Source organism: Myotis myotis, unplaced genomic scaffold (genome assembly GCF_014108235.1).
Source record: "Myotis myotis isolate mMyoMyo1 unplaced genomic scaffold, mMyoMyo1.p scaffold_m19_p_11, whole genome shotgun sequence".
NCBI classification, from domain to species: Eukaryota; Metazoa; Chordata; class Mammalia; order Chiroptera; family Vespertilionidae; genus Myotis; species Myotis myotis.
In genome coordinates, this window is record NW_023416315.1 from 37,606,134 (window position 1) to 37,618,548 (window position 12,415).

The following is a 12,415-nucleotide window of genomic DNA, read 5'->3' on the forward strand; positions in this document are numbered from 1 at the left end:
ACCTCTAAGTGGAAATTTCTATCAAACAATTAGAGATTGATTTTTTTCAAGAATTATTTAATTATGTACTCTGTGTCAATTATGTGACAGCTAGAGCTCAGGGAAGACTCAGAAATCGTTGCAATAATTAAAATTGCAAAAAGAAAAGAACAAAAGGCCAAAGAAAAATAACTGGAAGATGGAAACAGAAGGGAATCAATAAGAAGTAAACAAGATCAAGGCCCTAGGAAAACCAATGATAGCAAGACAAGGATGGAATTCAAGATTAAGTATTGGCTATTATATGAAAGTACTTTGTAAAATATATTAAAACACTATTTAAATGTTGGATAGTATCATCAAGGAGGTGACGATAAGGGGCTTGGGGTAATGTAAATGTGATTGTTATCACTGCCTTCTTCAACATTTCTTATTTTAGAATTCTTTTTAAGAACTGCCTAAAATCAAGTCCCTAACCAGTATTTCATATAACCCCTCTCTCATCACTGCCTTTACTGAGATTCCTGACAGACAGCTCCTGAAAGGACCTGCCCCTGTCCCATCAGGGGTCCATTTGCTAGCACCCTTTTCTTCCTTGTGTTTGGGGAGCCACTAGGAAATAATGCTCCCAGAAATAAAACTTGGGGGGAAACATCAAATATGGAAAACTTCTAATCCTTTATAATCCTTTACAAGCTCATTGCTAACTCTGAAAATAAAATTATTGCTAGATGTATCTGGGAAGTTGATTCTAATAAAAAGGCAAAACATTCGCATTATAATTTTTATTCAAACCACACATGACTTGCATATGTTTGGGTGGTAGGGACGCACTGTAAGTCCCATATTTTAAATGGTAAAGCAGATTCAGAAAGCAATTCATAAAAATGTAAACAAATCCCAAATGTCTGAAATGTTCTGCAAAATATCTACTTTGTTTCACTAAGAGTTGGTCCTTGGAAGTGTGCTAACACATTTGGAAATAATAAAAGGTATAACTTATCTGCACCATCCCATACAGATATGAGGCATAGGTCTCCACAATGAGGGAAGGGACAATTGTACATATTATCGCTAGAATTTAAATTAGCATGCAAATTCTTAGATACTACTTGAGTAGAGAATACTTGTTAAATCTAAAACAAATATGCAACATTTTAAGCATTTGAATTCTAGAGCAGAAAACCCTGGCACCTGCACCCATAGAAAGCTTTTGGTTCTCTGAAATGATTTAGTTTTCCTAATTTTCCTATGCTCTTAAATTTCAAATCATATGTATTGAATTTGCTTCCTTGTAGAGAAAGTGGAAAAAGTGCTTGATAATTTGGGTTCATTTAGTTAGTAAATAACTTCATCAGGCCACAGTGATGAATTAACTGACTAAATATTTATTGGGAAGCAAATTAGCATTGTAGCTAAGACTGAAAGGTATGAAGTCACACTATCTGAGCATAAATCCTGGCTCCACTACTCACATGATGATTTGGGGTTGATGACCTCGCCACTCTAGTTATTCTATTTGTAAGAGGAAAAACAATTAAATCTAAAGCAGTGATACACAATCAGAGGGTTATTGTGATAATATTACTTGTAAAGAATTTAGAAGGGTTCCTAGAACTCAATGGTACTGCCTTCAGGGTAGTTGCTCAAAGTTCTCTTTTCAAACTTTTCAAATTTTAATTTATTCTTCAAAATGTAAACTACAAAAATTCATAAAACAAGAGCATTTTAATATTTACTATGATTTTAATACGCTTGCTTTAATTCTTGTACCTTCATATAACCTAAAATCTCCAGGAAGTTCTCATGAAATAAAGTTTAATATAAATTAAATATGTAAGGAAGTGAAAAGAAAAAAAGTATATATTTTCAATATATTTGTACATATATTCATATATATATAATACATATATATGCATATATAAAATACTGAGAAAGAGAAAAACTTTAGTCATCTTTGTATTTATACAGTTTTCGATCTAAGTTATATTAAATTTTTTGAAGGATGTGGCCATTCCAAAGACAGGCAATATAAAAATTTTATGTAAAGTAGTTTGCCTTTTTTCTTTTTTTTTTAATATAATTTATTGATTTTTTACAGAGAGGAAGGGAGAGGGATAGAAAGCTAGAAACATCGATGGGAGAGAAACATCGATCAGCTGCCTCCTGCACACCCCCTACTGGGGATGTGCCCGCAACCAAGGTACATGCCCTTGACCGGAATCGAACCTGGGACCCCTCAGTCTGCAGGCCGACACTCTATCCACTGAGCCAAACTGGCCAGGGCAAGTAGTTTGCCTTTTAATTGAGTGTGCAAGTGTTGCTTTATTCAACATATACTTTTGCTTTTGTAACTAGTAATGGGATGATGTGTATTTTCAGAAAACTTAATTTCTAATTGAACAATTCCTACTGGTACTAATGTATGCCAAGTTAACTCAAAATGGGTTATAATTTCATATAACCATGAGTATTTTCTCATGACTCAAATTTTTGTTCTAGTACGTACATAGAATCGTAAATACATTTCTCTTGGAGCTGTACCATTGGGTATTTAAAACTCATTTCTTCCTTTCCAATGAGCAAATTTTTAGAAACTGTACATCTCCAAAAAATATCTGTGCAGTTTCTAATGACCACATATCCCATATACTCAGTTTTTCTATATTTTTAGAGCTATAAATTCCTAATAATAAAAGAACATGAAAATGATTCATAAAAAAGAAAATGTTAACTATCAAAAATAAAATATATTGCTCTAACTGGTTTGCCTCTGGATATGCATAACCCATGGACACAGACAATCCTATGTAATAAAGAGGTAATATGCAAATTGACCCTCATGTCCTTGCATCACCAGATGGCCACCCCCACATTGTCACAAGGTGGCCGGCAGGGGAGGGCAGTTGGGGGCCATTGGGCTGGCAGGGGAGGGCAGTTGGGGGTCATTGGGCAGGCAGGAAAGGGCAGTTGGGGGCAATTGGGCTGACAGAGAAGCAGTTAGGCATCAATCAAGCCAGCAGTTAGGCATCAATCAGGTCAGCAGTTAGGCATCAATCAGGCCAGCAGGGGAGCGATTAGGGGGTGATCAGGTTGGGAGGCAGAAGCAGTTAGGGGCAATCAGGTAGGCAGGCAGGCAGGCAGGTGAGTGGTTAGGAGCCAGCAGTCCCAGATTATGAGAGGAATGTCCCAGATGGGAGAGGGTGCAGGCTGGGCTGAGGGACACCCCTTGCCCCCAGTGCACAAATTTTGTACACCAGGCCTCTAGTAGCACATGAAAGACTGGGGTAGGGGAGCAGGGTAGAGGGGTCAACTCGGCTCATTATGGGGCATACTCTGATGGTATGAATGTTGCTTCCCATCCCAGAATCCAAAGGGGCTAGAGACACTCTCTTCTTACCCTTCTGAAACCCTGGCTATAGGCTCAGAATCTAAGCTTAACCAATTGGGTACTTGCAAGCAGGACTTCCAATGATGCAGGTAGCTGAGAAAGTACCAATGGCAGAAGCCTCAGCATCAATTGTTCAACAAACTAGATGTATAGTCCAGTGGCAGCAGCCTTAAGTATCCCGAGCTGAGTAATCTGTCAAAGACAACAAAACAGTAGCCTTGGTGTCCACTAGCAGCAATGCCAGTGGCAACCAACCCAGAGTGCTCATGAGCTATGGCTGGCCGTGCTTCCTGCTCTCTCATTGCCCCGATCCATTTTCTGTTCCTGATCCCCCACCTTCCAGAATGATTATGTTGACAACATCCAAACCGATTAATTTTCTCTTCTAGTGATCCAAAGCTGTGTTCTTAACAGAAAACTCTGACTGATATACCTTGCCATTCGTGATACAAGTTCAAATATTAATTTTAATTTTCCTAAGAGAAAACACACAGAATAGACATATCTGTTTTACCTTATATATTTGCCACCTCAACTTGGAGGAGAAGAAAAAGTTCTGTGAATTGTGGGGTGAATTAATCAATTTGTTAAGAAGTATTTCTCATCTGTTGTGGTGCTGTATAACCACCTATGCAGACTGTAACGGCAGCAATGACTCTATTCAGATCAACATCTGATGGTGCTGAATTGTATACTTTGTCTTTCAGATAATGTATCCTTATTACAAAGGCTGTTTCATTTTTAACTAGGTAACTTACTCCTGAGAGTGTGATATTGATGTTTTTAGTCTCTACACTGTTGTTACTTTATTTTTACTTAGCTGATTAGGACAATACTGATGCTAATTCAACATCTGAACATCCTCTGGGTCATACATAAACATCAACAGACTAACTTGTATATGCTGCAGTAATCTAAAAGGCTTTATCACAACATCATTGTTCTAGAAAAAAACTGGATGCTATTTCCAATGGTCTCTGGTTGCTGTAGGAGAGGGGGGAAAAAGAAATGAGAATTATATAATGTATATATTCTATCATATAGAATCCTCTGATTCTATGTATACCCACAGCTGTGCTTAAATTTCCTTTCATTCACTAAGTCTGTTGGCATCTTCAGGTCAACAGAAATTTAAACTTTAATAATGAAAAGAGAATAAAAATATTCCCAATCTTAAATGAAAGGAAGATGTAATGAAATAAATGTTTATTTTCCAAAGGGCCCAAATATAAATATACTGATCAATGGGATTTTTGTCACATAGAAGACTTTTTATTCCACAAAGTATTAGGTCCACTAGTTTATTTTATTTTTTTTGAGGAGAAGAAACACGGGAAGGTGCTTGGATATTATAAAACATGCTTCATGCCTGGATATTATAAAACAATGACTTTGCTGCTGTGTGTTTGTGCTATTGGGTTTTGTTTTGTTTTGTTTTGTTTTAAGAAAAAATGCTTTATTCCTAATTTGATTCTCAATCCATCTTTGTGAATTTGTGATTCTGGGTAATAACAGAGAAGAAAATATGTTATTTTTTTAAAGGAAGAATGAATTGTTCATTGGCTCCAGTACTCAATCTGAAGAAAAAATGGGCTCTATCCTTTGACTTAACCCTAATCACCATTCAGCAGTTATTATACTTCTACACAATCCCTATCCATGCAACTGTCCACATCTAATTATTTGGAACTATTTTGTGTTATGTAGGTGTCGCTATTTTACAATCACAATTTAAATAAACAATATTTGGTACCCAGAGTAACTAGTAAAGATCTCTTTAGGAAAGAGGGGAAATATAGTTTATATTAAAATGTTTTAAATGGCTAGATAAAATGTTTTCAAGTTCAATAGTATCCAGTAAAGCTCACTATCTGGAAAAATATTTCTTAAAAGTTGAGAACTATAAATATATGAGAGATTGATATAAAAGTCTTAACTCATATAATAAACACATTTATTAAATATATCAACCTTTAAAAATCCTTAAGTCTAAAACCACTAAACTGCAGAAAAGATGTATCATTAAGAAAAATCAAAGCCACAATAGGTTTCTATTCCACAAGAAATAAAATAGTTAATTTTAAATTATTATTTCTAACACTTATCTGCTTCTATTATCACAAGAAACAGTAAAATAATTTTTTTTTTAAGTCAAAGGTTATGAGACTTTAGGGCAGTGGTTCTCAACCTGTGGGTTGCGACCCCTTTGGGGGTCGAACGACCCTTTCACAGGGGTCGCCTAAGACCATCGGAAAACACATATATAATTACATATTGTTTTTGTGATTAATCACTATGCTTTAATTATGTTCAATTTGTAACAATGAAAATACATCCTGCATATCAGATATTTACATTATGATTCATAACAGCAAAATTACAGTTATGAAGTAGCAACGAAAATAATTTTATGGTTGGGGGTCACCACAACATGAGGAACTGTATTAAAGGGTCGTGGCATTAGGAAGGTTGAGAACCACTGCTTTAGGGGCAATATGATCCAGGCCACCACTTTAAAAATGATAAAACTAAGAGATCATCATATAAATTGAATTGCCTGTGAATAATAACCTGCACAAAATTAAAGGTATTATGACAATTTTAAGAATGTAATTTACCCAAAAGTCTTACTAGCCAACTAACTGAAGTTTTGGTGGGACAGGAAAAACTTAGAGTCAGAAACACACAGGTTTTAATTTTAGCTTTTCCATTTTATCAGCGTGGCAAGTCATGTCATCTCTCTGGCCCTGTTTCTTTTCTCTGAACTGGGGATACTTTTATTTATATCATAGTACTGTTGAGGGGATCATTCATTCACTCATTAAACAAAATATTTAATTTGCCTCTCCATATGCCATGCACTTTACTCAGGCATTCAGAATATAATGAAACAGAAAGCAGGCCATAGAGGAGCTAAATTCTTAGATAAACAAAAGAAGCATATTTTGATAAAGAAGTAAATAAGTTGGATAATCAGAGTAAGAGTTCGTGGGAAGAATAGTCAGAAATGACCTCTCTGAGGAGCTGAGATTGTGAGAATGGAGATGAGCCAGCCAAGCTAAGAGCTTGGGGGGAAAGGCCAGTTGGGCAGAAGAAATAGTCAAGCGCAATAGTATGGAGGCTGACTCAATGAGATGACACATAAAAAAACAACTCCAGCCCTGGTGGAGTGGCTGGGTTGGTTAGAGCATCGTCCCGTACACCCGAAGGTTGCAGGTTTGATTCCCTGTCAGGGCACACACCCAGGTTGGAGGTTCTATTTCTGGTCCCTGGTCGGGGGCCTTATGGGAGGCAACCGATCGATATTTTTCTCACATGATGTTTCTCTCTCTCTTTCTCTCTCCCTTCCTCTCTTTCTCTCAAATCAATAAAATGAATCCTCAGGTGAGGATTGAAAAAACAATTACACCTCCAGAACATCCAGCTTCTCCCTCACCGCTCTACCCACTCCCACCTACTCACACTTAGGTAGTCATCCTGCTTTGCAGACAAACGCTTCACTGCACATGCAACAACAGTTGTGGTGAATTTCAATGGCATAAAATCTAGTGAGTAAAGAGCAACCAATAAAAGCATTTAGGGAAATTCATTATTAGTGGTAATGTAATCATTTAAGCCTAATTGCCTGAGACCGTTTCAAAAAGGAAGGGGGGAAAAAAATCATGTTGAATGCAATTAGCTAGGAATGTGAAATCTTGGAATAGGTCATCAATTCTAGAACACTCAAATAAAAAGGAGCCTGCTATTTGCCTTTCTACAATTTAATTAATAGTTAACTGCCTGTGCTATATTAAGTTTTCACCACAATAAGTAATTTAACAACATATTAAAATAATATCCGAGTTCAGTTACTCGATCTCAGAGTGGTAGCAAAAGTTGCTAAATTATCCAGGCTGAGCTGAGCAAAAAACTATAAAAGTTTTCAGCTTGATGTCCCTGGAGGGGTTTGTATACTTTATGTGTCTTGTTAACTTTACTGAAAAATGGCTCTGGGAAAAACAGGAGACCGCAGACCATCCAAACAGAATCGTCTTTAAATGATGCAACAACTAAACTCTACCACTAAGCTCCATGGAACATTTTGATCAAGTACTCCTGTCAAGCACCAGGCACTAGTCCTGTTAAAGAGAAAAGCCTGGGCTCAAAGAAGGCATCACTGGGGCTAAAGCTCAAAATATTAAACCTAGATTTAATACTTGACCTAATTGCTGTTTCAGCCTCTCCCAGAAACATCATCTTAATCAACCAATCTGGAATTTTCTGGTCAAAACCAAGGAGGCAATGTGCGCAATAAAAACTTTTGCCATTCCCTTTCCCCTCCAAAAAGGTTGTCCTGATCTAAAAATAATTCCTCCTTTTCTTTTGTTAATAGTTCTCTTGCCCCAGCCTTCTTCCTATGAAATCCTTCCACTTTGGAGTGCCCTTCTGCTTGCTAGATGGGATGCTGCCTGATTCATCAAATCTTCAAATTTACTCAATGAATGTTGTTCTTCAACAGCCTCCTGATTCAGCATACATAAAATTCAGACTTATGAAGACAGACCTGTATTAAAGACAGGAAATATCCCAAGTCGGATCCTCGTTTACATGTTATAGCAGATTCTGTAGCATGTTACAGTCACTGTAAAAGAGAATTGCTCCATCACTGTTGAGCTGAAAGTTCTGTGAACAGTGAACACATCCGTATCCCATGTTCCCATCCTTGGACAAAGATGATCTACAGGAGACCAGACTGTATCCAAGTGTTCATCTATTAACCGCAGATGATCAAGATGAGCTAAAATGTTAGACAAAAAGGCACTGTAATGCTAAGCTAATTCCTATTTTAAAAATTACAATAAAATTGATTTTTTTCCTTTTACAGTAACCCAAAAAACTATTGTACAAACCTGCCTGCATTCTGCTTGACTACTAGATAAAGCTGATAGCACCAACGCATTCTTATTTTAAATTATTTAAATTGTCATTACACCACTTAATGTGAATATTATATATATATATGTATGTTTACCATAAGTAGATACCTTTCAAATGTATCCTGTTTAGTTAAGTTCTCAAAATAATCTTTGTCGTATTTTCTTTGCTCTACTTTTGAAAGTACAAAGTTTATCCTTCCTTCACAATGTGATAAATCACTCTGGATATAAGAGGGATAAGGAAGAGCAAGGCTAAAAAAATGATTTGGGTTTTCTGTCACATAAGCCTTCCACTGATTACCTGCTCGGCTTTTCTGCAACTCTCCTGAGATTGTATTTATTTCATCTTTAACCAAAATTTTCAAATTACTTAGAAACTAAGATGTAGGGTTTTTGTGTACGTGTATGTTTTTCCCCACAGTGGATCCTTCAGGTTCCAAGTAATGACAACAGTGGAAGTCTGTTTCTGCTAATTTCGGTTCTTCTTGGCATTTGTTCAGAAGCCTAAAAGGAAACAGGCTCTTTTCAGTGCCATCTGTCACAGGCACAGAATTATATAATAACATGTCAAAATAATGACTCCGAGGTACTGTGAAATCCTACAGTGCCTTCCAAAACTTCTAAGAAAGAAGGAAGTTTTTTCTTTTACAAGTACATTTTGTAGACACATACTACTTTGAAAACGGAAAATCAATATATGGCGTTATGGTTGAGCATAATATTAAAAGACAGTATCATGACAGTCTTCAACTATTCAAGAGAAAGCAGCATTTTCCACATATGCTCATTATATCTGGGATCATTTCAGCTTTCAAAAATGGTAGCTGTCTGCTTATAATTAGATCATAAAGGATGACTCGATGGCAATTGAAGAATCTATACAAAAACAGTATTAACCCGGCTGATATTTCTCCTATCAAAATTGCTGTTAAAGCTTTCAGATACTTTCTAGCATGTGATAGAAAAATTTTGCATTATCTTATTAAAATAAAAACCAATTTGTTCTTTTTTCATAAAGCCACACATAAGAAAATTCCTGACCAAAAGTAAAAAGAATAGCCTATCTTGTCCTAAATACACATGCTCATTATAGAGATTTTAGAAAACAGAAACGTATGAAAGGGAAAATAAAAATAGTCTATATTTTCACTTTTCAAAGATATCTACTCTTAATATTCTGGCACATTTTGTTCCAGTTTTAAAAACTTTTCACGTTGAAAGAATTTTAGGCTTATAGAAAAGTTGCAAAGACAGCACAGAAAGTAAACTAATATCCTCCACACCACTCCCCTTAAGGTTAATAATATCTTGCATAACTACAGTACAATTACTCAAACTAAGAAATAAGCATTAGCACAAGACTATTAACTAAACCACAGACTTCATTTCTATTTCTCCATGTCCTTTTGCTGTTCCAGGATTCTCTTCAGGATCTCATCCTGCATGTAGTTGTCATGTCTCTATGGTCTCCTCTGACCTGTGACATGTGATGAAATTGACACTCCTGAAGAGTACTGGTCAGTTACATTGCAGAACGTTTGGTTTTGTTTGATGCTTTCTTTTGATGAGATTGAGGTTATGTGTTTTGGGCAAGAATAGTACAGATGCGATGGTTTCCTCTCAGTATATCTTATTAGGGAGCATACAGTGTCATCATGTGTGGGTTACGTTAACCTTCATCACTTTGTAAAAGTGGTGTCTGCCAGGTTTCTTCATTCTATAGTTAAGATTTCCCCCTTTGTAATTAATACATATTTTGGAAGAGGTACTTTCAAATGCAAATATTGTGTTTCTCCTCAAACTTTCACCGTTAACTTTAGGATCCATCGGTGGAGCTTGCCTGCAGTAATTTGCTGTAGTGTTCTAAGGGTGATTTTCTATTTCCTTCATTACTTTTTAAATCTATTAGCTGGGATCCTTCTCTAAGGAAGAGCTGTCTCTTCTCCATTTATATATTTACTCAAATGCTTATTGATATCAGTATCGTCTTACGGATATTTATTTAATTTTATGGGCTGTACTCCAATTCAGTTTTTTCTTTTGTAAATTGTTCTAGCTTTGACCATTGGGAATCTTTTCCATTGGGCTCCAGTGCCCTTTCAACCTGCCTCTATCTCTTTTAGAGCACTGCCTCTCATTCTGCCACTGCAGTAGGTAAGCAACTCATATTGCACATTTTCTGTCCCAGGCCTGCAACCAACCAAATCCCTGCGAAAGCCCTGGTTCCTTTTAGTAGATCATGGTGTTAAAAACCAAGATCCATGTTGTAGCATATGCGCATTGTTACTTGAGTGTCACTCCTAGTCCCTCTCAATTGACAGAGCTTGAGAATATATGTATGTATACTAACCTATATGTAGACACAGACCAAATTTATTTCTGAATCTAATATTTGTATAGATATTAAAACCATAAGGTCATACGGATGCCTACAATTCCAATACAACACCATATATGGGTTTACTCTAGTCTTCCCCCTATCCTTATATTTCACTTCTTTCAAGTATTGACAGAAAACTGGTTCTCATTGTCTACAATATATGTTTTTATTTGCCTATCTCCAGTATACACAGAAATAGTTTCTGAATTATGAACCCATGCCCATGTGAGAAACAAATTTACGAAGTACATTATTTGTGTTTGGTTCTTTTTTATCTTTAGCTTTACACCAATTCACTCAAAATAAAGTCCTGGAAAGAAAGTTAGGTTAGTTCTTTCTTTTTTCATCTTCTTCAGTGTTATTTTACCCATCTGTAATACAGTTAGAAATTCATTTGCTACAGTTTCTATCCCATTTGGGGTTCATTCACATCCTGGTGGATTTAAAAGACACTTTACATACTATATAATTTATTCTTTGTGCTGTAACATTCTGTGAATTTTGACAAATGCATAGTCTTATAGCCACCACCACAGTCGAGATATAGAACACACATGTACCTTCAACCCCCAGTCTCCAAAGCGAGTTGAGAAGCCCGTGTGTGGCACGCTCCAGAGCAGTCTTGTTTAAAAAAAGATACACCTCCCTGGCCTCTTGCTTTTCATGTGCTCATCACAGGACTCAGGGCCCATGATGAGGGGTGTGTGTAGGAAGCCTCAAGACCGGTGTCCTTACCGCTAAATTCCCCGTCACCAATAGCCACCAGCTCTTTACAATGTAAGGGTGTATATGCATATGAATCATTCCCATCCCCGCTCAACACCCTCACCCCGACCCATGTTCCCTCATAGGTCAGTTCCAGTAATCAACCCTGAAAATATATTTTGTTAAAATGTCTAATCCACTGTTTGCTTGCCCAGAGCTAGTTCTGGTGTGATGGGAATGACCTGCTTTTTTGTAGGTCAAAGAGCTAGGGGGAACTGAAGCTCCCAAAACCTCCCTAGAGGCAAGCGAGTCCCTAGGCTTTAGTCATCAGGCAGCACTGCAGGGACATCAGTGGCTATGATCCAAGGACTACCCAAGCCTGTTGACCAGCGTGAGAGGCTTTCTGAAATGGCAGGCTCTCAGACAGCAGCAAGGCTGCAGAGTCTTTAACAGGCTCTGGATTGTTTCCGAAGTTTGGGCAATCTTTCATCCCACATGCGAAGAAGTTTTGACATCTGTGGCAGCCATGATTGCAAGAAGCCCAGGACTTTTTTTGATATCTGTTAACTACACTTCAAATAGCTCTATAAACCAAACGACTCATTGATTCTTAAAAACGAAATGAAAAGAATCTCAATTTTTCCCACTCTTCTTCGGACTCCTGATACTCTTTACTTTTGGAGCCAACTTTTCATTTTGAAGTTGAAAAGACTGAAGAACGCCAGTTTACAGCTTCAAAAAAAATAAGTGAATAAAATGGGGAAGATAAGGCTGTCTTGAGGCTACAATAAAAGAGAGCCTGAAATGTACAATAACTTTCATAAAATTGGTAGGGGCAGATGGGAAAAGAAAAGATAAGGATGATGCTGTCAGCCCACTTTTTTTCTAAGGCAAGCATTGAAGATTTTTTTTCAAACAAAATAGGAATATTCTATTTTACTTCCATATAAGGATTCTTATTAAGAAATGGTTTTCTACTCATCTGAAAACTCTCTTCTCAGCCAGATATCAAAGACTGGAGGTAGAGACATAAGCAGGGGTGGG